At 44.0% G+C, this 27620-nt stretch overlaps 1 protein-coding gene across 2 annotated transcripts in view; it reads right to left on the bottom strand.

The window, feature by feature from the left end:
- LOC135518964 (C-X-C chemokine receptor type 1-like) overlaps positions 1-19819 on the bottom strand; it is a 45501-nt gene extending 25682 nt beyond the window's left edge. Inside the window, exons 1-2 of one of the 2 annotated variants that reach the window (XM_064943948.1) lie at positions 19755-19819; positions 13382-13475 (exon numbers count right to left, since the gene is read on the bottom strand). The gene's annotated coding sequence lies outside the window, so the exon portion shown is untranslated. Of the gene's footprint in view, positions 1-13381; positions 13556-19754 lie in introns of those variants that run through there. The other variant, XM_064943947.1, reaches the window with a different exon arrangement.
- Between the last annotated feature and the right edge of the window lie 7801 nt (positions 19820-27620).

Below are 27620 nucleotides of genomic sequence, written 5' to 3'. Positions count from 1 at the left end.
GGAACAACTAAACTCCCTGAGTGGTATCAGTGGAACAACTAAACACCCTGAGTGGTATCAGTGGAACAACTAAACACCCTGAGGGGTATCAGAGGAACATCTAAATACCCTGAGGGGTATCAGTGGAACAACTAAACACCCTGAGTGGTATCAGTGGAACAACTAAATACCCTGAGTGGTATCAGTGGAACAACTAAACACCCTGAGTGGTATCAGTGGAACAACTAAATACCCTGAGTGGTATCAGTGGAACAACTAAATACCCTGAGGGGTATCAGTGGAACAACTAAACACCCTGAGTGGTATCAGTGGAACAACTAAATACCCTGAGTGGTATCAGTGGAACAACTAAACACCCTGAGTGGTATCAGTGGAACAACTAAATACCCTGAGTGGTATCAGTGGAACAACTAAACACCCTGAGTGGTATCAGTGGAACAACTAAATACCCTGAGTGGTATCAGTGGAACAACTAAACAGCCTAGGTGGTATCAGTGGAACAACTAAACACCCTGAGTGGTATCAGTGTAGTGACTAAACTCCCTGACTGGTATCAGTGGATCAACTAAACACCCTGAGGGGTATCAGTGTAGTGACTAAACTCCCTGAGTGGTATCAGTGGATCAACTAAACACCCTGAGGGTATCAGTGGAACAACTAAACACCCTGAGTGGTATCAGTGTAGTGACTAAACTCCCTGAGTGGTATCAGTGGATCAACTAAACACCCTGAGGGGTATCAGTGGAACCTAAACACCCTGAGTGGTATCAGTGGAACAACTAAACACCCTGAGTGGTATCAGTGGAACAACTAAACACCCTGAGGGGTATCAGTGGAACAACTAAACACCCTGAGTGGTATCAGTGGAACAACTAAACACCCTGAGGGGTATCAGTGGAACAACTAAATACCCTGAGGGGTATCAGTGGAACAACTAAACACCCTGAGTGGTATCAGTGGAACAACTAAATAACCTGACTGGTATCAGTGTAGTGACTAAACTCCCTGAGTGGTATCAGTGGAACAACTAAACACCCTGAGTGGTATCAGTGTAGTGACTAAACTCCCTGAGTGGTATCAGTGGATCAACTAAACACCCTGAGTGGTATCAGTGGAACAACTAAACACCCTGAGGGGTATCAGTGGAACAACTAAACACCCTGAGTGGTATCAGTGGAACAACTAAACACCCTGAGGGGTATCAGTGGAACAACTAAACACCCTGAGGGGTATCAGTGGAACAACTAAACACCCGGAGTGGTATCAGTGGAACAACTAAACACCCTGAGTGGTATCAGTGGAACAACTAAACACCCTGAGGGTATCAGTGGAACAACTAAATACCCTGAGGGGTATCAGTGGAACAACTAAACACCCTGAGTGGTATCAGTGGAACAACTAAATACCCTGAGTGGTATCAGTGGAACAACTAAATACCCTGAGTGGTATCAGTGGAACAACTAAACACCCTGAGTGGTATCAGTGGAACAACTAAATACCCTGAGTGGTATCAGTGGAACAACTAAACACCCTGAGGGGTATCAGTGGAACAACTAAATACCCTGAGGGTATCAGTGGAACAACTAAACACCCTGAGTGGTATCAGTGGAACAACTAAATACCCTGAGTGGTATCAGTGGAACAACTAAACACCCTGAGGGGTATCAGTGGAACAACTAAACACCCTGAGTGGTATCAGTGGAACAACTAAACACCCTGAGTGGTATCAGTGGAACAACTAAACACCCTGAGTGGTATCAGTGGAACAACTAAACACCCTGAGGGGTATCAGTGGAACAACTAAATACCCTGAGGGGTATCAGTGGAACAACTAAACACCCTGAGTGGTATCAGTGGAACAACTAAATACCCTGAGTGGTATCAGTGGAACAACTAAACACCCTGAGTGGTATCAGTGTAGTGACTAAACTCCCTGAGTGGTATCAGTGGAACAACTAAACACCCTGAGTGGTATCAGTGGAACAACTAAACACCCTGAGTGGTATCAGTGGAACAACTAAACACCCTGAGGGTATCAGAGGAACATCTAAATACCCTGAGGTGTATCAGTGGAACAACTAAACACCCGGAGTGGTATCAGTGGAACAACTAAATACCCTGAGTGGTATCAGTGGATCAACTAAACACCCTGAGGGGTATCAGTGGAACAACTAAACACCCTGAGTGGTATCAGTGGAACAACTAAACACCCTGAGTGGTATCAGTGGAACAACTAAACACCCTGAGGGTATCAGTGGAACATCTAAATACCCTGAGTGGTATCAGTGGAACAACTAAACACCCTGAGTGGTATCAGTGGAACAACTAAATACCCTGAGTGGTATCAGTGGAACAACTAAATACCCTGAGTGGTATCAACAACTAAACACCCTGAGGGGTATCAGTGGAACAACTAAACACCCTGAGTGGTATCAGTGGAACAACTAAACACCTGAGTGGTATCAGTGGAACAACTAAATACCCTGAGGGTATCAGTGGAACAACTAAACACCCTGAGTGGTATCAGTGGAACAACTAAATACCCTGAGTGGTATCAGTGGAACAACTAAATACCCTGAGTGGTATCAGTGGAACAACTAAATACCCTGAGTGGTATCAGTGGAACAACTAAACACCCTGAGTGGTATCAGTGGAACAACTAAATACCCTGAGTGGTATCAGTGGAACAACTAAACACCCTGAGTGGTATCAGTGGAACAACTAAATACCCTGAGTGGTATCAGTGGAACAACTAAATACCCTGAGTGGTATCAGTGGAACAACTAAACACCCTGAGTGGTATCAGTGGAACAACTAAACACCCTGAGTGGTATCAGTGGAACAACTAAACACCCTGAGTGGTATCAGTGGAACAACTAAATACCCTGAGTGGTATCAGTGGAACAACTAAACACCCTGAGTGGTATCAGTGGAACAACTAAATACCCTGAGTGGTATCAGTGGAACAACTAAACACCCTGAGGTGGTATCAGTGGAACAACTAAAACTAAAGTGTAGTGACTAAACTCCCTGACTGGTATCAGTGGATCAACTAAACACCCTGAGGGGTATCAGTGTAGTGACTAAACACCCTGAGTGGTATCAGTGGATCAACTAAACACCCTGAGTGGTATCAGTGGAACAACTAAACACCCTGAGTGGTATCAGTGGAACAACTAAACACCCTGAGTGGTATCAGTGGATCAACTAAACACCCTGAGTGGTATCAGTGGAACAACTAAACACCCTGAGTGGTATCAGTGGAACAACTAAACACCCTGAGGGTATCAGTGGAACAACTAAATACCCTGAGGGTATCAGTGGAACAACTAAACACCCTGAGTGGTATCAGTGGAACAACTAAATAACCTGACTGGTATCAGTGGAACAACTAAACACCCTGAGTGGTATCAGTTGAACAACTAAACACCCCGAGGGGTATCAGTGGAACAACTAAACACCCTGAGTGGTATCAGTGGATCAACTAAACACCCTGAGTGGTATCAGTGGAACAACTAAACACCCTGAGTGGTATCAGTGGAACAACTAAACACCCTGAGTGGTATCAGTGGAACAACTAAACACCCTGAACATCTAAATACCCTGAGTGGTATCAGTGGAACAACTAAACACCCTGAGTGGTATCAGTGGAACTAAAACTGAGTGGTAAAACAACCACCCTGAGTGGTATCAGTGGAACAACTAAATACCCTGAGTGGTATCAGTGGAACAACTAAATACCCTGAGTGGTATCAGTGGAACAACTAAACACCCTGAGTGGTATCAGTGGAACAACTAAATACCCTGAGTGGTATCAGTGGAACAACTAAACACCCTGAGTGGTATCAGTGGAACAACTAAACACCCTGAGTGGTATCAGTGGAACAACTAAACACCCTGAGTGGTATCAGTGGAACAACTAAACACCCTGAGTGGTATCAGTGGAACAACTAAACACCCTGAGTGGTATCAGTGGAACAACTAAACACCCTGAGTGGTATCAGTGGAACAACTAAACACCCTGAGTGGTATCAGTGGAACAACTAAACACCCTGAGTGGTATCAGTGGAACAGTGGTATCAGTGGAAACTAAACACCCTGAGTGGTATCAGTGGAACAACTAAACACCCTGAGTGGTATCAGTGGAACTAAATACCCTGAGTGGTATCAGTGGAACAACTAAACACCCTGAGTGGTATCAGTGGAACAACTAAATACCCTGAGTGGTATCAGTGGAACAACTAAACACCCTGAGTGGTATCAACTAAATACCCTGAGGGGTATCAGTGGAACAACTAAACACCCTGAGTGGTATCAGTGGAACAACTAAACACCCTGAGTGGTATCAGTGGAACAACTAAACACCCTGAGGGGTATCAGAGGAACATCTAAATACCCTGAGGTGTATCAGTGGAACAACTAAACACCCGGAGTGGTATCAGTGGAACAACTAAATACCCTGAGTGGTATCAGTGGAACAACTAAATACCCTGAGTGGTATCAGTGGATCAACTAAACACCCTGAGGGGTATCAGTGGAACAACTAAACACCCTGAGTGGTATCAGTGGAACAACTAAACACCCGGAGTGGTATCAGTGGAACAACTAAATACCCTGAGTGGTATCAGTGGAACAACTAAACACCCTGAGTGGTATCAGTGGAACAACTAAATACCCTGAGTGGTATCAGTGGAACAACTAAATACCCTGAGTGGTATCAGTGGAACAACTAAATACCCTGAGTGGTATCAGTGGAACAACTAAACACCCTGAGTGGTATCAGTGGAACAACTAAACACCCTGAGTGGTATCAGTGGAACAACTAAATACCCTGAGTGGTATCAGTGGAACAACTAAACACCCTGAGTGGTATCAGTGGAACAACTAAATACCCTGAGTGGTATCAGTGGAACAACTAAACACCCTGAGTGGTATCAGTGGAACAACTAAATACCCTGAGTGGTATCAGTGGAACAACTAAACAGCCTGAGGTGGTATCAGTGGAACAACTAAACACCCTGAGTGGTATCAGTGTAGTGACTAAACTCCCTGACTGGTATCAGTGGATCAACTAAACACCCTGAGGGTATCAGTGTAGTGACTAAACTCCCTGAGTGGTATCAGTGGATCAACTAAACACCCTGAGGGGTATCAGTGGAACAACTAAACACCCTGAGTGGTATCATTGTAGTGACTAAACTCCCTGAGTGGTATCAGTGGATCAACTAAACACCCTGAGGGGTATCAGTGGAACAACTAAACACCCTGAGTGGTATCAGTGGAACAACTAAACACCCTGAGGGGTATCAGTGGAACAACTAAATACCCTGAGGGGTATCAGTGGAACAACTAAACACCCTGAGTGGTATCAGTGGAACAACTAAACACCCTGAGTGGTATCAGTGGAACAACTAAACACCCTGAGTGGTATCAGTGGAACAACTAAACACCCTGAGTGGTATCAGTGGAACAACTAAACACCCTGAGGGGTATCAGTGGAACATCTAAATACCCTGAGTGGTATCAGTGGAACAACTAAACACCCGGAGTGGTATCAGTGGAACAACTAAACTCCCTGAGTGGTATCAGTGGAACAACTAAACACCCTGAGTGGTATCAGTGGAACAACTAAACACCCTGAGTGGTATCAGTGGAACAACTAAACACCCTGAGTGGTATCAGTGGAACAACTAAACACCCTGAGTGGTATCAGTGGAACAACTAAACACCCTGAGGGGTATCAGTGGAACAACTAAATACCCTGAGGGGTATCAGTGGAACAACTAAACACCCTGAGTGGTATCAGTGGAACAACTAAATACCCTGAGTGGTATCAGTGGAACAACTAAACACCCTGAGTGGTATCAGTGGAACAACTAAACACCCTGAGTGGTATCAGTGGAACAACTAAACACCCTGAGTGGTATCAGTGGAACAACTAAACACCCTGAGGGGTATCAGTGGAACAACTAAATACCCTGAGGGGTATCAGTGGAACAACTAAACACCCTGAGTGGTATCAGTGGAACAACTAAATACCCTGAGTGGTATCAGTGGAACAACTAAATACCCTGAGTGGTATCAGTGGAACAACTAAATACCCTGAGTGGTATCAGTGGAACAACTAAATACCCTGAGTGGTATCAGTGGAACAACTAAACACCCTGAGTGGTATCAGTGGAACAACTAAATACCCTGAGTGGTATCAGTGGAACAACTAAACACCCTGAGTGGTATCAGTGGAACAACTAAATACCCTGAGTGGTATCAGTGGAACAACTAAACACCCTGAGTGGTATCAGTGGAACAACTAAACACCCTGAGTGGTATCAGTGGAACAACTAAAAACACCTGAGTGGTATCAGTGGAACAACTAAACCCTGAGTGGTATCAGTGGAACAACTAAACACCCTGAGTGGTATCAGTGGACTAAACTCCCTGAGTGGTATCAGTGGATCAACTAAACACCCTGAGTGGTATCAGTGGAACAACTAAACACCCTGAGTGGTATCAGTGGAACAACTAAACACCCTGAGGGGTATCAGTGGAACAACTAAACACCCTGAGTGGTATCAGTGGAACAACTAAATACCCTGAGTGGTATCAGTGGAACAACTAAACACCCTGAGTGGTATCAGTGAACAGTGACTAAATACCCTGAGTGGTATCAGTGGAACAACTAAACACCCTGAGTGGTATCAGTGGAACAACTAAACACCCTGAGTGGTATCAGTGGAACAACTAAACACCCTGAGGGGTATCAGTGGAACAACTAAATACCCTGAGGGTATCAGTGGAACAACTAAACACCCTGAGTGGTATCAGTGGAACAACTAAATACCCTGAGTGGTATCAGTGGAACAACTAAATACCCTGAGTGGTATCAGTGGAACAACTAAACACCCTGAGTGGTATCAGTGGAACAACTAAACACCCTGAGTGGTATCAGTGGAACAACTAAACACCCTGAGTGGTATCAGTGGAACAACTAAACACCCTGAGGGGTATCAGTGGAACATCTAAATACCCTGAGGTGGAGTGGAACAACTAAACACCCTGAGTGGTATCAGTGGAACAACTAAACACCCTGAGTGGTATCAGTGGAACAACTAAATACCCTGAGTGGTATCAGTGGAACAACTAAACACCCTGAGGGGTATCAGTGGAACAACTAAACACCCTGAGTGGTATCAGTGGAACAACTAAACACCCTGAGTGGTATCAGTGGAACAACTAAACACCCTGAGTGGTATCAGTGGAACAACTAAACACCCTGAGTGGTATCAGTGGAACAACTAAACACCCTGAGTGGTATCAGTGGAACAACTAAACACCCTGAGTGGTATCAGTGGAACAACTAAACACCCTGAGTGGTATCAGTGGAACAACTAAACACCCTGAGTGGTATCAGTGGAACAACTAAACACCCTGAGTGGTATCAGTGGAACAACTAAATACCCTGAGTGGTATCAGTGGAACAACTAAACACCCTGAGTGGTATCAGTGGAACAACTAAACACCCTGAGTGGTATCAGTGTAGTGAACAACTAAACACCCTGAGTGGTATCAGTGGAACAACTAAACACCCTGAGTGGTATCAGTGGAACAACTAAACTACCCTGAGTGGTATCAGTGGATCAACTAAACACCCTGAGTGGTATCAGTGGAACAACTAAACACCCTGAGTGGTATCAGGTAGTGGAACAACTAAACACCCAGTGGTATCAGTGGAACAACTAAACACCCTGAGTGGTATCAGTGGAACAACTAAACACCCTGAGTGGTATCAGTGGAACAACTAAACACCCTGAGTGGTATCAGTGTAGTGACTAAATCCCTGAGTGGTATCAGTGGTATCAGTGGAACAACTAAACACCCTGACTGGTATCAGTGGAACAACTAAACACCCTGAGTGGTATCAGTGGAACAACTAAACACCCTGAGTGGTATCATTTGGAACAACTAAACACCCTGAGGGGTATCAGTGGAACAACTAAACACCCTGAGTGGTATCAGTGGAACAACTAAATACCCTGAGTGGTATCAGTGGAACAACTAAATACCCTGAGGGTATCAGTGGAACTAAACTAAACACCCTGAGTGGTATCAGTGGAACAACTAAACACCCTGAGTGGTATCAGTGGAACAACTAAACACCCTGAGTGGTATCAGTGGAACAACTAAACACCCTGAGGGTATCAGTGGAACAACTAAATACCCTGAGGGTATCAGTGGAACAACTAAACACCCTGAGTGGTATCAGTGGAACAACTAAACACCCTGAGTGGTATCAGTGGAACAACTAAACACCCTGAGTGGTATCAACAACTAAACACCCTGAGTGGTATCAGTGGAACAACTAAATACCCTGAGTGGTATCAGTGGAACAACTAAACACCCTGAGTGGTATCAGTGGAACAACTAAACACCCTGAGTGGTATCAGTGGAACAACTAAACACCCTGAGTGGTATCAGTGGAACAACTAAACACCCTGAGTGGTATCAGTGGAACAACTAAACACCCTGAGTGGTATCAGTGGAACAACTAAACACCCTGAGTGGTATCAGTGGAACAACTAAACACCCTGAGTGGTATCAGTGGAACAACTAAACACCCTGAGTGGTATCAGTGGAACAACTAAATACCCTGAGTGGTATCAGTGGAACAACTAAACACCCTGAGTGGTATCAGTGGAACAACTAAACACCCTGAGTGGTATCAGTGGAACAACTAAATACCCTGAGTGGTATCAGTGGAACAACTAAACACCCTGAGTGGTATCAGTGGAACAACTAAACACCCTGAGTGGTATCAGTGGAACAACTAAACACCCTGAGTGGTATCAGTGGAACAACTAAATACCCTGAGTGGTATCAGTGGAACAACTAAACACCCTGAGGTGGTATCAGTGGAACAACTAAACACCCTGAGTGGTATCAGTGTAGTGACTAAACACCCTGAGTGGTATCAGTGGATCAACTAAACACCCTGAGGGGTATCAGTGGAACAACTAAACTCCCTGAGTGGTATCAGTGGAACAACTAAACACCCTGAGTGGTATCAGTGGAACAACTAAACACCCTGAGTGGTATCAGTGGTAAGTGAGGGTATCAGTGGAACAACTAAACACCCTGAGTGGTATCAGTGGAACAACTAAACACCCTGAGTGGTATCAGTGGAACAACTAAACACCCTGAGTGGTATCAGTGGAACAACTAAACACCCTGAGTGGTATCAGTGGAACAACTAAACACCCTGAGTGGTATCAGTGGAACAACTAAACACCCTGAGTGGTATCAGTGTAGTGACTAAACACCCTGAGTGGTATCAGTGGAACAACTAAACACCCTGAGTGGTATCAGTGGAACAACTAAACACCCTGAGTGGTATCAGTGGAACAACTAAACACCCTGAGTGGTATCAGTGGAACAACTAAACACCCTGAGTGGTATCAGTGGAACAACTAAACACCCTGAGTGGTATCAGTGGAACAACTAAACACCCTGAGTGGTATCAGTGGAACAACTGAAACACCCTGAGTGGTATCAGTGGAACAACTAAACACCCTGAGTGGTATCAGTGGAACAACTAAACAACTAAACCCTGAGTGGTATCAGTGGAACAACTAAATACCCTGAGTGGTATCAGTGGAACAACTAAACACCCTGAGTGGTATCAGTGGAACAACTAAACACCCTGAGTGGTATCAGTGGAACAACTAAATACCCTGAGTATCAGTGGTATCAGTGGAGTGGAACAACTAAACACCCTGAGTGGTATCAGTGGAACAACTAAACACCCTGAGTGGTATCAGTGGATCAACTAAACACCCTGAGGGGTATCAGTGGAACAACTAAACACCCTGAGTGGTATCAGTGGAACAACTAAACTCCCTGAGTGGTATCAGTGGATCAACTAAACACCCTGAGGGGTATCAGTGGAACAACTAAACTCCCTGAGTGGTATCAGTGGAACAACTAAACACCCTGAGGGGTATCAGTGGAACAACTAAACACCCTGAGTGGTATCAGTGGAACAACTAAACACCCTGAGGGGTATCAGTGGAACAACTAAACACCCTGAGGGGTATCAGTGGAACAACTAAACACCCTGAGTGGTATCAGTGGAACAACTAAACACCCTGAGTGGTATAAGTGGAACAACTAAACACCCTGAGTGGTATCAGTGGAACAACTAAACACCCTGAGTGGTGACTAAACTCCCTGAGTGGTATCAGTGGTATCAGTGGAACAACTAAACTCCCTGAGTGGTATCAGTGGATCAACTAAACACCCTGAGTGGTATCAGTGGAACAACTAAACACCCTGAGTGGTATCAGTGGAACAACTAAATAACCTGACTGGTATCAGTGTAGTGACTAAACACCCTGAGGGGTATCAGTGGAACAACTAAACACCCTGAGGGGTATCAGTGGAACAACTAAACACCCTGAGTGGTATCAGTGGAACAACTAAACACCCTGAGTGGTATCAGTGGAACAACTAAACACCCTGAGGGGTATCAGTGGAACAACTAAATACCCTGAGTGGTATCAGTGTAACAACTAAATACCCTGAGTGGTATCAGTGGAACAACTAAACACCCTGAGTGGTATCAGTGGAACAACTAAACACCCTGAGTGGTATCAGTGGAACAACTAAACACCCCGACTGGTATCAGTGAAACAACTAAACAATGCTACATTGAACTGGGTGAATGGAATATGAATGACAATCATCCAATATTCTCATATAGAAATTTGTCCATGCTCATAAAAAAACTCATCGTCTTCCCTCAACTTAAACGGCTCCGACCGCCTCTGGTCCCTGTGTATTATAATATTTTGTGTTTAGCTATGTAGTTACTGTGTTACATGTTTTTTTTTAGTTCTACTAATTGTGCAATAATGTTTTTTTTTTGTGTTAAATGTACAACTCTACATTTGGCATAACCACAAGTGAAAAATATGCTTTACAATGCATGTCTGGTTGAAATGAAGTTGTAGCCTGACAGATCAGTTTAATAACTGGTAAGTCACATCCATACCTGGCTTTACATGTTCACTTGACAGCTTAGAAAAGCAGCCGGAGACGTTAGAAGCAGGGAGGAGTGTCTGTCTCGGGGTCTCAGCACTTCTGAACTGAAATTAAGTTATTTTCAAGTTTGTTTCTCTAAGACTAGACTGAAGTCCTCTAGCGTCCACAGTTTGACATCAACAGATCAACGTTTACTACACTAGAGAAACTTAGGGAAGTAGACAGAACCACATACGGTTTGAGACAAGCTACAGAGATGATGACAGAGTTACACAGAGTAGGGGACAGCCATTTTATTTCCCCTTATTCAATACAGTATGTATAATGTATATTTGAATATACAGTGTGAGAGTATCTCCAAGAGCTGAAAAACATCTACTGACGAAGAGGGAGCAGATCTCTAAATTGGAGTAGCAGAGTTTGGTAGTGTGTAATGCGTGTGTGTGTGTGTGTGTGTGTGTGTGTGTGTGTGTGTGTGTGTGTGTGTGTGTGTGTGTGTGTAAACACCCTGTGTGTGTGTGTAAACACCCTGAGGTGGTATCAGTGTAGTGACTTCCCTGAGTGGTTTCCAGGACTGTGTGTGTGTGTGTGAGTGTGTGTGTGTGTGTGTGTGTGTGTGCTCTAATCAACCAGCTTCACAAGGTAGTCACCTGGAATGCATTATGACATGTTGTACACCCAATCAACTAAACACCCTGAGTTGTATCAGTGGAACAACTAAACACCCTGAGGGGTATCAGTGGATCAACTAAACTCCCTGAGTGGTATCAGTGGATCAACTAAACACCCTGAGTGGTTTCAGTGGAACAACAAAACACCCTGACTGGTATCAGTGGAACAACTAAACACCCTGAGTGGTATCAGTGTAGTGACTAAACTCCCTGAGGGGTATCAGTGGAACAACTAAACACCCTGAGTGGTATCAGTGTAGTGACTAAACTCCCTGAGTGGTATCAGTGGAACAACTAAACACCCTGACTGGTATCAGTGGAACAACTAAACACCCTGAGAGGTATCAGTGGAACAACTAAACACCCTGACTGGTATCAGTGGAACAACTAAACACACTGAGTGTATCAGTGGAACAACTAAACACCCTGACTGGTATCAGTGGAACAACTAAACACCCTGAGAGGTATCAGTGGAACAACTAAACACCCTGACTGGTATCAGTGGAACAACTAAACACCCTGAGTGGTATCAGTGGAACAACTAAACACCCTGAGTGGTATCAGTGGAACAACTAAACACCCTGAGGGGTATCAGTGGAACAACTAAACACCCTGAGTGGTATCTAAACTCACTGAGTGGTATCAGTGGAACAACTAAACACCCTGAGTGGTATCAGTGGAACAACTAAACACCCTGAGTGGTATCAGTGTAGTGACTAAACTCCCTGAGTGGTATCAGTGGATCAACTAAACACCCTGAGGGGTATCAGTGGAACAACTAAACACCCTGAGTGGTATCAGTGGAACAACTAAACACCCTGAGTGGTATCAGTGTATCAGAACAACTAAACTCCCTGAGTGGTATCAGTGGATCAACAAAACACCCTGAGGGGTATCAGTGGAACAACTAAACAACCTGAGTGGTATCAGTGGAAAAACTAAACACCCTGAGGGGTATCAGTGGAACAACTAAACACCCTGAGGGGTATCAGTGGAACAAATAAACACACTGAGTGGTATCAGTGGAACAACTAAACACCCTGAGGGGTATCAGTGGAACAACTAAACACCCTGAGTGGTATCAGTGGAACAACTAAATAACCTGACTGGTATCAGTGAAACAACTAAACACCCTGAGTGGTATCAGTGGAACAACTAAACAGCCTGAGTGGTATCAGTGGAACAACTAAACTACCCTGAGTGGTATCAGTGGATCAACTAAACACCCTGAGTGGTATCAGTGGAACAACTAAACACCCTGAGTGGTATCAGTGGAACAACTAAACACCCTGAGTGGTATCAGTGGAACAACTAAAACCCTGATGTTATCATTGAACTGGGTGGTAATGGAATATGAATGACAATCATCCAATATTCTCATATAGAAATTTGTTCATGCTCATAAAAAACTCCTCGTCTTCCCTCAACTTAAACGGCTCCGACCGCCTCTGGTCCCTGTGTATTATAATATTTTGTGTTTAGCTATGTAGTTACTGTGTTACATGTTTTTTTTTAGTTCTACTAATTGTGCAATAATGTTTTTTTTGTGTTAAATGTACAACTCTACATTTGGCATAACCACAAGTGTAAAATATGCTTTACAATGCATGTCTGGTTGAAATGAAGTTGTAGCCTGACAGATCAGTTTAATAACTGGTAAGTCACATCCATACCTGGCTTTAAATGTCCACTTGACAGCTTAGAAAAGCAGCCGGAAACGTGAGAAGCAGGGAGGAGTGTCTGTCTCGGAGTCTCAGCACTTCTGAACTGAAATTAAATTATTTTCAAGTTTGTTTCTCTAAGACTAGACTGAAATCCTCTAGCGTCCACAGTTTGACATCAACAGATCAACGTTTACTACACTAGAGAAACTTAGGGAAGTAGACAGAACCACATAAGGTTTGAGACAAGATACAGAGATGATGACAGAGTTACACAGAGTAGGGGACAGCCATTTTATTTCCCCTTATTCAATACAGTATGTATAATGTATATTTGAATATACAGTGTGAGAGTATCTCCAAGAGCTGAAAAACATCTAAAAACAACTAAACACCCTGAGTGGTATCAGTGTAGTAACTAAACTCCCTGAGTGGTATCAGTGGATCAATTAAACACCCTGAGGGGTATCAGTGGAACAACTAAATACCCTGAGGGGTATCAGTGGAACAACTAAACACCCTGAGGGTATCAGTGGAACAACTAAATACCCTGAGGGTATCAGTGGAACAACTAAACACCCTGAGTGGTATCAGTGGATCAACTAAACACCCTGAGGGGTATCAGTGGAACAACTAAACACCCTGAGTGGTATCAGTGGAACAACTAAATACCCTGAGTGGTATCAGTGGAACAACTAAACACCCTGAGTGGTATCAGTGGAACAACTAAATACCCTGAGTGGTATCAGTGGAACAACTAAACACCCTGAGTGGTATCAGTGGAACAACTAAACACCCTGAGTGGTATCAGTGGAACAACTAAACACCCTGAGTGGTATCAGTGGAACAACTAAACACCCTGAGTGGTATCAGTGGAACAACTAAACACCCTGAGTGGTATCAGTGGAACAACTAAATACCCTGAGTGGTATCAGTGGAACAACTAAACACCCTGAGTGGTATCAGTGGAACAACTAAACACCCTGAGTGGTATCAGTGGAACAACTAAACACCCTGAGTGGTATCAGTGGAACAACTAAACACCCTGAGTGGTATCAGTGGAACAACTAAACACCCTGAGTGGTATCAGTGGAACAACTAAACACCCTGAGTGGTATCAGTGGAACAACTAAACACCCTGAGTGGTATCAGTGGAACAACTAAACACCCTGAGTGGTATCAGTGGAACAACTAAACACCCTGAGTGGTATCAGTGGAACAACTAAACACCCTGAGTGGTATCAGTGGAACAACTAAACACCCTGAGTGGTATCAGTGTAGTGACTAAACTCCCTGAGTGGTATCAGTGGAACAACTAAACACCCTGAGTGGTATCAGTGGAACAACTAAACACCCTGAGTGGTATCAGTGGAACAACTAAACACCCCGACTGGTATCAGTGGAACAACTAAACACCCTGAGTGGTATCAGTGGAACAACTAAACAACCCTGAGGGGTATCAGTGGAACAACTAAACACCCTGACTGGTATCAGTGTAGTGACTAAACACCCTGAGTGGTATCAGTGGAACAACTAAACACCCTGAGGGGTATCAGTGGAACAACTAAACACCCTGAGTGGTATCAGTGGAACAACTAAACACCCTGAGTGGTATCAGTGGAACAACTAAACACCCTGAGGGGTATCAGTGGAACAACTAAACACCCTGAGGTGGTATCAGTGGAACAACTAAACACCCTGAGTGGTATCAGTGGAACAACTAAACACCCTGAGTGGTATCAGTGGAACAACTAAACACCCTGAGTGGTATCAGTGGAACAACTAAACACCCTGAGTGGTATCAGTGGAACAACTAAACACCCTGAGTGGTATCAGTGGAACAACTAAACACCCTGAGTGGTATCAGTGGAGTGACTAAACTCACTGAGTGGTATCAGGTCCTAAAATCCAGGCACTTGTCATCTCCCGTCTGGATTACAGTGGCAACTAAACACCCGGTATCAGTGGCTGGGCTCCCTGCCTGTGCCAGTAAACAACTAAACAACTCATCCAGAACAACCGCAGCCCCTGGTGTTCAATCCCAGTGGAACTCACGTCAAACAACTAAACCTCCGCTCTCTCCAGTGGTATCAGTGAACAACTAAAGACCCTGAGTGGTATCAGGAGCTGTGAGTGGGAACGGCAAACACCCTCCAGGCTCTGATCAGTGGAACACCCAAACAAGGGCACTGAGTTCATCCACCTCTGGCCTGAACAACTCGCCTCCCTACCACTGAGGAAGTACAGTTCCCTGAGGGGTATCAGCCCAGTAAAACCCTGAGTGGTATCAGTGGAACAACTAAACTCCCTCACGACGCCAGGACAGCGGGTATCAGTGGAGAACAACTAAACCCCACCCTTCAAGGAATACCTAGGATAGGATAACTAAAATCCTTCTCACCCACCCTTAAATGTGGCTGTTCCACTGGTGTCAGAAGGTGAATTCAGTCGCTCTGGATCAGTGGTCAACTAAACACTTAAATGATGTGGTATCAGTGGATCAACTAAGCACCATGAGTGGTATCAGTGGAACAACTAAACACCCTGAGTGGTATCAGTGGAACAACTAAACACCCTGAGTGGTATCAGTGGAACAACTAAATACCCTGAGTGGTATCAGTGGAACAACTAAATACCCTGAGGGGTATCAGTGGAACAACTATACACCCTGAGTGGTATCAGTGGAACAACTAAACACCCTGAGTGGTATCAGTGTAGTGACTAAACTCCTTGAGGGGTATCAGTGGAACAACTAAACACCCTGAGTGGTATCAGTGGAACAACTAAACACCCTGAGTGGTATCAGTGGAACAACTAAACACCCTGAGTGGTATCAGTGGAACAACTAAACACCCTGAGGGGTATCAGTGGAACAACTAAATACCCTGAGTGGTATCAGTGTAACAACTAAATACCCTGAGTGGTATCAGTGGAACAACTAAATACCCTGAGTGGTATCAGTGGATCAACTAAACACCCTGAGTGGTATCAGTGGAACAACTAAACACCCCGACTGGTATCAGTGAAACAACTAAACAATGCTACATTGAACTGGGTGAATGGAATATGAATGACAATCATCCAATATTCTCATATAGAAATTTGTCCATGCTCATAAAAAAACTCATCGTCTTCCCTCAACTTAAACGGCTCCGTCCGCCTCTGGTCCCTGTGTATTATAATATTTTGTGTTTAGCTATGTAGTTACTGTGTTACATGTTTTTTTTTAGTTCTACTAATTGTGCAATAATGTTTTTTTTTGTGTTAAATGTACAACTCTACATTTGGCATAACCACAAGTGAAAAATATGCTTTACAATGCATGTCTGGTTGAAATGAAGTTGTAGCCTGACAGATCAGTTTAATAACTGGTAAGTCACATCCATACCTGGCTTTACATGTTCACTTGACAGCTTAGAAAAGCAGCCGGAGACGTTAGAAGCAGGGAGGAGTGTCTGTCTCGGGGTCTCAGCACTTCTGAACTGAAATTAAGTTATTTTCAAGTTTGTTTCTCTAAGACTAGACTGAAGTCCTCTAGCGTCCACAGTTTGACATCAACAGATCAACGTTTACTACACTAGAGAAACTTAGGGAAGTAGACAGAACCACATACGGTTTGAGACAAGCTACAGAGATGATGACAGAGTTACACAGAGTAGGGGACAGCCATTTTATTTCCCCTTATTCAATACAGTATGTATAATGTATATTTGAATATACAGTGTGAGAGTATCTCCAAGAGCTGAAAAACATCTACTGACGAAGAGGGAGCAGATCTCTAAATTGGAGTAGCAGAGTTTGGTAGTGTGTAATGCGTGTGTGTGTGTGTGTGTGTGTGTGTGTGTGGTGTGTGTGTGTGTGGTGTGTGTGTGTGTGTGTGTGTGTGTGTGTGTGTGTGTGTGTGTGTGTGTGTGTGTGTGCTCTATCAACCAGCTTCACAAGGTAGTCACCTGGAATGCATTTCAATTGACATGTTGTACACCCAATCAACTGAACACCCTGAGTTGTATCAGTGGAACAACTAAACACCCTGAGGGGTATCAGTGGATCAACTAAACTCCCTGAGTGGTATCAGTGGATCAACTAAACACCCTGAGTGGTTTCAGTGGAACAACAAAACACCCTGACTGGTATCAGTGGAACAACTAAACACCCTGAGTGGTATCAGTGTAGTGACTAAACTCCCTGAGGGGTATCAGTGGAACAACTAAACACCCTGAGTGGTATCAGTGGAACAACTAAACACCCTGAGTGGTATCAGTGGAACAACTAAACACCCTGACTGGTATCAGTGGAACAACTAAACACCCTGAGTGGTATCAGTGGAACAACTAAACACCCTGAGTGGTATCAGTGTAGTGACTAAACTAAACACCCTGAGTGGTATCAGTGGAACAACTAAACACCCTGAGGGTATCAGTGGAACAACTAAACACCCTGAGGGGTATCAGTGGAACATCTAAACACCCTGAGTTGTATCAGTGGATCAACTAAACACCCTGAGTGGTATCAGTGGAACAACTAAACACCCTGACTGGTATCAGTGGAACAACTAAACACCCTGAGTGGTATCAGTGTAGTGACTAAACTCCCTGAGGGGTATCAGTGGAACAACTAAACACCCTGAGTGGTATCAGTGTAGTGACTAAACTCCCTGAGTGGTATCAGTGGAACAACTAAACACCCTGACTGGTATCAGTGGAACAACTAAACACCCTGAGTGGTATCAGTGGAACAACTAAACACCCTGAGTGGTATCAGTGTAGTGACTAAACTCCCTGAGTGGTATCAGTGGATCAACTAAACACCCTGAGGGGTATCAGTGGAACAACTAAACACCCTGAGGGGTATCAGTGGAACATCTAAACACCCTGAGTTGTATCAGTGGATCAACTAAACACCCTGAGTGGTATCAGTGGAACAACTAAACACCCTGACTGGTATCAGTGGAACAACTAAACACCCTGAGAGGTATCAGTGGAACAACTAAACACCCTGACTGGTATCAGTGGAACAACTAAACACACTGAGTGTATCAGTGGAACAACTAAACACCCTGACTGGTATCAGTGGAACAACTAAACACCCTGAGAGGTATCAGTGGAACAACTAAACACCCTGACTGGTATCAGTGGAACAACTAAACACCCTGAGTGGTATCAGTGGAACAACTAAACACCCTGAGTGGTATCATTTGGAACAACTAAACACCCTGGAACAACTAAACACCCTGAGGGGTATCAGTGGAACAACTAAACACCCTGAGTGGTATCAGTGTAGTGACTAAACTCACTGAGTGGTTTCAGTGGAACAACTAAACACCCTGAGTGGTATCATTTGGAACAACTAAACACCCTGAGGGGTATCAGTGGAACAACTAAACACCCTGAGTGGTATCAGTGTAGTGACTAAACTCACTGAGTGGTATCAGTGGATCAACTAAACACCCTGAGTGGTATCAGTGGAACAACTAAACACCCTGAGTGGTATCAGTTTAGTGACTAAACTCCCTGAGTGGTATCAGTGGATCAACTAAACACCCTGAGGGGTATCAGTGGAACAACTAAACACCCTGAGTGGTATCAGAGGAACATCTAAATACCCTGAGGGGTATCAGTGGAACAACTAAACACCCTGAGGGGTATCAGTGGAACAAATAAACACACTGAGTGGTATCAGTGGAACAACTAAACACCCTGAGGGGTATCAGTGGAACAACTAAACACCCTGAGTGGTATCAGTGGAACAACTAAATAACCTGACTGGTATCAGTGGAACAACTAAACACCCTGTGGGGTATCAGTGGAACAACTAAACACCCTGAGTGGTATCAGTGGAACAACTAAACACCCTGAGTGGTATCAGTGGAACAACTAAACACCCTGTGGGGTATCAGTGGAACAACTAAACAGCCTGAGTGGTATCAGTGTAGTGACTAAACTCCCTGAGTGGTATCAGTGGATCAACTTAACACCCTGAGTGGTATCAGTGGAACAACTAAACACCCCGACTGGTATCAGTGAAACAACTAAACAATGTTACATTGAACTGGGTGAATGGAATATGAATGACAATCATCCAATATTCTCATATAGAAATTTGTTCATGCTCATAAAAAAACTCCTCGTCTTCCCTCAACTTAAACGGCTCCAACCGCCTCTGGTCCCTGTGTATTATAATATTTTGTGTTTAGCTATGTAGTTACTGTGTTACATGTTTTTTTTTAGTTCTACTAATTGTGCAATAATGTTTTTTTTTGTGTTAAATGTACAACTCTACATTTGGCATAACCACAAGTGTAAAATATGCTTTACAATGCATGTCTGGTTGAAATGAAGTTGTAGCCTGACAGATCAGTTTAATAACTGGTAAGTCACATCCATACCTGGCTTTAAATGTCCACTTGACAGCTTAGAAAATCAGCCGGAAACGTGAGAAGCAGGGAGGAGTGTCTGTCTAGTAGTCTCAGCACTTCTGAACTGAAATTAAATTATTTTCAAGTTTGTTTCTCTAAGACTAGACAGAAATCCTCTAGCGTCCACAGTTTGACATCAACAGATCAACGTTTACTACACTAGAGAAACTTAGGGAAGTAGACAGAACCACATAAGGTTTGAGACAAGCTACAGAGATGATGACAGAGTTACACAGAGTAGGGGACAGCCATTTTATTTCCCCTTATTCAATACAGTATGTATAATGTATATTTGAATATACAGTGTGAGAGTATCTCCAAGAGCTGAAAAACATCTAAAAACAACTAAACACCCTGAGTGGTATCAGTGTAGTAACTAAACTCCCTGAGTGGTATCAGTGGATCAATTAAACACCCTGAGGGGTATCAGTGGAACAACTAAATACCCTGAGGGGTATCGGTGGAACAACTAAACACCCTGAGCGGTATCAGTGGAACAACTAAATACCCTGAGGGGTATCAGTGGATCAACTAAACACCCTGAGTGGTATCAGTGGAACAACTAAACACCCTGAGGGGTATCAGTGGAACAACTAAACACCCTGAGTGGTATCAGTGGAACAACTAAATACCCTGAGTGGTATCAGTGGAACAACTAAACACCCTGAGGGGTATCAGTGGAACAACTAAATACCCTGAGTGTTATCAGTGGAACAACTAAACAGCCTAGTTGGTATCAGTGGAACAACTAAACACCCTGAGTGGTATCAGTGGAACAACTAAACACCCTGAGTGGTATCATTGGAACAACTAAACACCCTGAGTGGTATCAGTGTAGTGACTAAACTCCCTGAGGGGTATCAGTGGAACAACTAAATACCCTGAGTGGTATCAGTGGAACAACTAAACACCCTGAGTGGTATCAGTGGAACAACTAAACACCCTGAGTGGTATCAGTGGAACAACTAAATACCCTGAGTGGTATAAGTGGAACAACTAAACACCCTGAGTGGTATCAGTGGAACAACTAAATACCCTGAGTGGTATCAGTGGAACAACTAAACACCCTGAGTGGTATCAGTGGAACAACTAAATACCCTGAGTGGTATCAGTGGAACAACTAAACACCCTGAGTGGTATCAGTGGAACAACTAAACACCCTGAGTGGTATCAGTGGAACAACTAAACAGCCTAGGTGGTATCAGTGGAACAACTAAACACCCTGAGTGGTATCAGTGGAACAACTAAACACCCTGAGTGGTATCATTGGAACAACTAAACACCCTGAGTGGTATCAGTGTAGTGACTAAACTCCCTGAGTGGTATCAGTGGATCAACTAAACACCCTGAGTGGTATCAGTGGAACAACTAAACACCCTGAGGGGTATCAGTGGAACAACTAAACACCCTGAGTGATATCAGTGTAGTGACTAAACTCCCTGAGTGGTATCAGTGGATCAACTAAGCACCCTGAGGGGTATCAGTGGAACAACTAAACACCCTGAGTGGTATCAGTGGAACAACTAAACACCCTGAGTGGTATCAGTGGATCAACTAAACACCCTGAGTGGTATCAGTGGAACAACTAAACACCCTGAGTGGTATCAGTGGAACAACTAAACACCCTGACTGGTATCAGTGGATCAACTAAACACCCTGAGTGGTATCAGTGGAACAACTAAACACCCTGAGTGGTATCAGTGTAGTGACTAAACTCACTGAGTGGTATCGCAGGTCCTAATCCAGGCACTTGTCATCTCCCGTCTGGATTACTGCAACTCGCTGTTGGCTGGGCTCCCTGCCTGTGCCATTAAACCCCTACAACTCATCCAGAACGCCGCAGCCCGTCTGGTGTTCAACCTTCCCAAGTTCTCTCACGTCACCCCGCTCCTCCGCTCTCTCCACTGTCTTCCAGTTGAAGCTCGCATCCGCTACAAGACCATGGTGCTTGCCTACGGAGCTGTGAGGGGAACGGCACCGCAGTACCTCCAGGCTCTGATCAGGCCCTACACCCAAACAAGGGCACTGCGTTCATCCACCTCTGGCCTGCTCGCCTCCCTACCACTGAGGAAGTACAGTTCCCGCTCAGCCCAGTCAAAACTGTTCGCTGCTCTGGCCCCCCAATGGTGGAACAAACTCCCTCACGACGCCAGGACAGCGGAGTCAATCACCACCTTCCGGAGACACCTGAAACCCCACCTCTTCAAGGAATACCTAGGATAGGATAAGTAATCCTTCTCACCCCCCCCCCCCCTTAAATGTGGCTGTTCCACTGGATGTCAGAAGGTGAATTCACTAATTTGTAAGTCGCTCTGGATAAGAGCGTCTGCTAAATGACTTAAATGTAAATGTAAATGTATCAGTGGATCAACTAAGCACCATGAGGGGTATCAGTGGAACAACTAAACACCCTGAGTGGTATCAGTGGAACAACTAAACACCCTGAGTGGTATCAGTGGAACAACTAAACAGCCTAGTTGGTATCAGTGGAACAACTAAACACCCTGAGTGGTATCAGTGGAACAACTAAACAGCCTGAGTGGTATCAGTGTAGTGACTAAACTCCCTGAGTGGTATCAGTGGATCAACTTAACACCCTGAGTGGTATCAGTGGAACAACTTAACACCCCGACTGGTATCAGTGAAACAACTAAACAATGTTACATTGAACTGGGTGAATGGAATATGAATGACAATCATCCAATATTCTCATATAGAAATTTGTCCATGCTCATAAAAAAACTCATCGTCTTCCCTCAACTTAAACGGCTCCGACCGCCTCTGGTCCCTGTGTATTATAATATTTTGTGTTTAGCTATGTAGTTACTGTGTTACATGTTTTTTTTTAGTTCTACTAATTGTGCAATAATGTTTTTTTGTGTTAAATGTACAACTCTACATTTGGCATAACCACAAGTGAAAAATATGCTTTACAATGCATGTCTGGTTGAAATGAAGTTGTAGCCTGACAGATCAGTTTAATAACTGGTAAGTCACATCCATACATGGCTTTACATGTCCACTTGACAGCTTAGAAAAGCAGCCGGAGACGTTAGAAGCAGGGAGGAGTGTCTGTCTCGGAGTCTCAGCACTTCTGAACTGAAATTAAATTATCTTCAAGTTTGTTTCTCTAAGACTAGACTGAAGTCCTCTAGTGTCCACAGTTTGACATCAACAGATCAACGTTTACTACACTAGAGAAACTTAGGGAAGTAGACAGAACCACATAAGGTTTGAGACAAGCTACAGAGATGATGACAGAGTTCCACAGAGTAGGGGACAGCCATGTTATTTCCCCTTATTCAATACAGTATGTATAATGTATATTTGAATATATAGTGTGAGAGTATCTCCCAGAGCTGAAAAACATCTACTGATGAAGAGGGAGCAGATCTCTAAATTGGAGTAGCAGAGTTTGGTGGTGTGTAATGCGTGTGTGTGGTGTGTGTGTGTGTGTGTGTGCGTGTGTGTGTGCTCTCTCAACCAGCTTCACAAGGTAGTCACCTGGAATGCATTTCAATTGACATATTATACACCCAATCAACTGAACACCCTGAGTGGTATCAGTGGAACAACTAAACTCCCTGAGTGGTATCAGTGGAACAACTAAATACCCTGAGGGGTATCAGTGGAACAACTAAATACCCTGAGTGGTATCAGTGGAACAACTAAACACCCTGAGCGGTATCAGTGGAAAAACTAAATACCCTGACTGGTATCAGTGGAACAACTAAATACCCTGAGTGGTATCAGTGGATCAACTAAACAGCCTGAGTGGTATCAGTGGAACAACTAAACACCCTGAGTGGTATCAGTGTAGTGACTAAACTCCCTGAGTGGTATCAGTGGATCAACTAAACACCCTGAGGGGTATCAGTGGAACAACTAAACACCCTGAGTGGTATCAGTGGAACAACTAAACACCCTGAGGGGTATCAGTGGAACAACTAAACACCCTGAGTGGTATCAGTGGAACAACTAAACACCCTGAGTGGTATCAGTGGAACAACTAAACACCCTGAGTGGTATCAGTGTAGTGACTAAACTCCCTGAGTGGTATCAGTGGATCAACTAAACACCCTGAGGGGTATCAGTGGAACAACTAAACACCCTGAGTGGTATCAGTGGAACAACTAAACACCCTGAGGGGTATCAGTGGAACAACTAAACACCCTGAGTGGTATCATTGGAACAACTAAACACCCTGTGGGGTATCAGTGGAACAACTAAACACCCTGAGTGTTATCAGTGGAACAACAAAACACCCTGAGTGTTATCAGTGGAACAACTAAACTCCCTGAGTGGTATCAGTGGAACAACTAAACACCCTGAGTGGTATCAGTGTAGTGACTAAACTCACTGAGTGGTATCAGTGGATCAACTAAACACCCTGCGTGGTATCAGTGGAACAACTAAACACCCTGAGTGGTATCAGTGGAACAACTAAACACCCTGAGGGGTGTCAGTGGAACAACTAAACACCCTGAGGGGTATCAGTGGAACAACTAAACACCCTGAGTGGTATCAGTGGAACAACTAAATACCCTGACTGGTATCAGTGTAGTGACTAAACACCCTGAGTGGTATCAGTGGATCAACTAAACACCCTGAGTGGTATCAGTGGAACAACTAAACACCCCGACTGGTATCAGTGGAACAACTAAACAATGTTACATTGAACTGGGTGAATGGAATATGAATGACAATCATCCAATATTCTCATATAGAAATTTGTCCATGCTAATAAAAAAACTCATCGTCTTCCCTCAACTTAAACGGCTCCGACCGCCTCTGGTCCCTGTGTATTATAATATTTTGTGTTTAGCTATGTAGTTACTGTGTTACATGTTTTTTTTTTAGTTCTACTAATTGTGCAATAATGTTTTTTTGTGTTAAATGTACAACTCTACATTTGGCATAACCACAAGTGAAAAATATGCTTTACAATGCATGTCTGGTTGAAATGAAGTTGTAGCCTGACAGATCAGTTTAATAACTGGTAAGTCACATCCATACCTGGCTTTACATGTTCACTTGACAGCTTAGAAAAGCCGCCGGAAACGTTAGAAGCAGGGAGGAGTGTCTGTCTCGGAGTCTCAGCACTTCTGAACTGAAATTAAATTATTTCCAAGTTTGTTTCTCTAAGACTAGACTGAAGTCCTCTAGCGTCCACAGTTTGACATCAACAGATCAACGTTTACTACACTAGAGAATCTTAGGGAAGTAGACAGAACCACATAAGGTTTGAGACAAGCTACAGAGATGATGACAGAGTTACACAGAGTAGGGGACAGCCATTTTATTTCCCCTTATTCAATACAGTATGTATAATGTATATTTGAATATACAGTGTGAGAGTATCTCCCAGAGCTGAAAAACATCTACTGATGAAGAGGGAGCAGATCTCTAAATTGGAGTAGCAGAGTTTGGTGGTGTGTAATGCGTGTGTGTGGTGTGTGTGTGTGTGTGTGCTCTCTCAACCAGCTTCACAAGGTAGTCACCTGGAATGCATTTCAATTGACATGTTGTACACCCAATCAACTGAACACCCTGAGTGGTATCAGTGGAACAACTAAACACCCTGAGGGGTATCAGTGTAGCAACTAAACACCCTGAGGGGTATCAGTGGAACAACTAAACACCCTGAGGGGTATCAGTGGATCAACTAAACACCCTGAGTGGTATCAGTGGAACAACTAAACACCCCGAGGGGTATCAGTGGAACAACTAAACACCCTGAGTGGTATCAGTGGAACAACTAAACACCATGACTGTCACGACCGTCGTATGAATAATTAGACCAAGGTGCAGCGTGAGTGTGTGTGTATTGGGAACCATACACACACACCAACATAGAAATATAATACCTAGAAACCCCCCTAGTCACGCCCGACCTAAAACACCATAGAGAACCCAGAGGGCTCTCTATGGTCATGGCGTGACCATACCCCCCCCCCCCCCCCAAAAAAAGGTATGGACTCCGACCGCAAAACCTGAAACTAGAGGGGAGGGTTAGGGTGGGAAACTAGCGTCGGTGGTGGCTCCGGTGCGGAACGTAGCACCCGCTCAGACCGCGGATCCTGCCATGAAGCCTGCCTGAACGCCGTGCCTGGACTGGGCATCGGAGCAGTTGAAGGCTACTACCCACAAACACAGGTGGGAAAAAGGGTACCTAAGTATGTTTCCCAATCAGAGACAACGATAGACAGCTGTCCCTGATTGAGAATCATACCCGGCCAAAATATATAAGTAGAAAATGATGGAAACACAAAACATAGAATGCCCACCCCAACTCACGCCTGACCAAACCAAAATAGAGACATAAAAAGGTAGCTATATTTTGTAGTATTTTTTTCTCACTTTCATTTACTTAGCTAACGAATGCATATATACATTTAGAGTTAGAATAGTCCTTCCCTCAGAAGCCTGCTGTGGTCTCTACTAACCAAATACAGTACAAGTCAAATGTTTGGACACCAACTCATTCCAGGGTTTTTCTTTACTTTTTCTATTTTTTTACATTGTAGAACGAATGGAATCATGGAGTGAGCAAAAAAAGTGTTACATATTTGAGATTCTTCAAAGTAGCCACCCTTTGCCTTGATGACAGCTTTGCACTCTTGGCATTCTCTCAACCAGCTTCATGAGGTAGTCACCTGAAATGCATTTCAATTAAGAGGTGTGCCTTGTTAAAAGTATATTTGTGGAATGCCTTACCTTCTTCATACGTTTGAGCAAATCAGTTGTGTTGTGACAGAAGAGAGTCATATTTGGTAAAAGTAGTCCATATTATGGCAAGAACAGCTCAAATAAGCATAGAAAAACACTAATCCATCATTACTGTAAGACGTAAAGGTCAGTCAATCTGGAAAATTTCAAGAACTTTGAATGTTTCTTCAAGTGCAGTCGCAAAAACAATCAAGCACCCTGATGAAACTGACTCTCATGGGGACCACCACAGGAAAGGAAGACTCAGCATTACCTCTGCTGCAAAGGATAAGTTCATTAGAGTCACCAGCCTCAGAAATTGCAGCACAAACAAATGCTTCACAAAGTTCAAGTGACAGACACATCTCAACATCAACTGTTCAGAGGAGGCTGTGTGAATCAGCAGTGAACTGCAGCAGTGAATTGCTGCAAAGAAACCACTACTAGAAGACACCAATAAGAAGAAGAAATTTGCTTGGGCCAAGAAACACGCAAATTAGACATTATCAAAGACAAGGGGCCTGAATACTTTCCGAAGGCACTGTACTAGGAGGACCAGTACCAAGTTAATGTGCAGGGGGTTGTGGTAATACAGTCTGGACATATAGGTCAGGGTAAAAGTGACTTGGGAATCAGGATAGATAATAAACAGACTAGCAGCAGTGCATGTGAAGAGGGATTGTGTGTGTGTATTGGAGTGTCAGTGTAGTATGTGGGAATGTGTGGGTAGAGTCTAGTGAGTGTGCATAGAGCCAGTACAAGCGAGTCAGTGTAGTATGTGTGAATGTATGTGTAGAGTCTAGTGAGTGTGCATAGAGCCAGTACAAGCGAGTCAGTGTAGTATGTGTGAATGTATGGGTAGAGTCTAGTGAGTGTGCATAGAGCCAGTACAAGCGAGTCAGTGTAGTATGTGTGAATGTATGGGTAGAGTCGAGTGAGTGTGCATAGAGCCAGTACAAGCGAGTCAGTGTAGTACGTGTGAATGTATGGGTAGAGTCTAGTGAGTGTGCATAGAGCCAGTACAAGCGAGTCAGTGTAGTACGTGTGAATGTATGGGTAGAGTCTAGTGAGTGTGCATAGAGCCAGTACAAGCGAGTCAGTGTAGTATGTGTGAATGTATGTGTAGAG

The sequence above is a fragment of the Oncorhynchus masou genome, chromosome 29 (genome assembly GCF_036934945.1).
Source record: "Oncorhynchus masou masou isolate Uvic2021 chromosome 29, UVic_Omas_1.1, whole genome shotgun sequence".
NCBI classification, from domain to species: Eukaryota; Metazoa; Chordata; class Actinopteri; order Salmoniformes; family Salmonidae; genus Oncorhynchus; species Oncorhynchus masou.
This window is presented reverse-complemented; position numbering and strand designations above follow the sequence as displayed.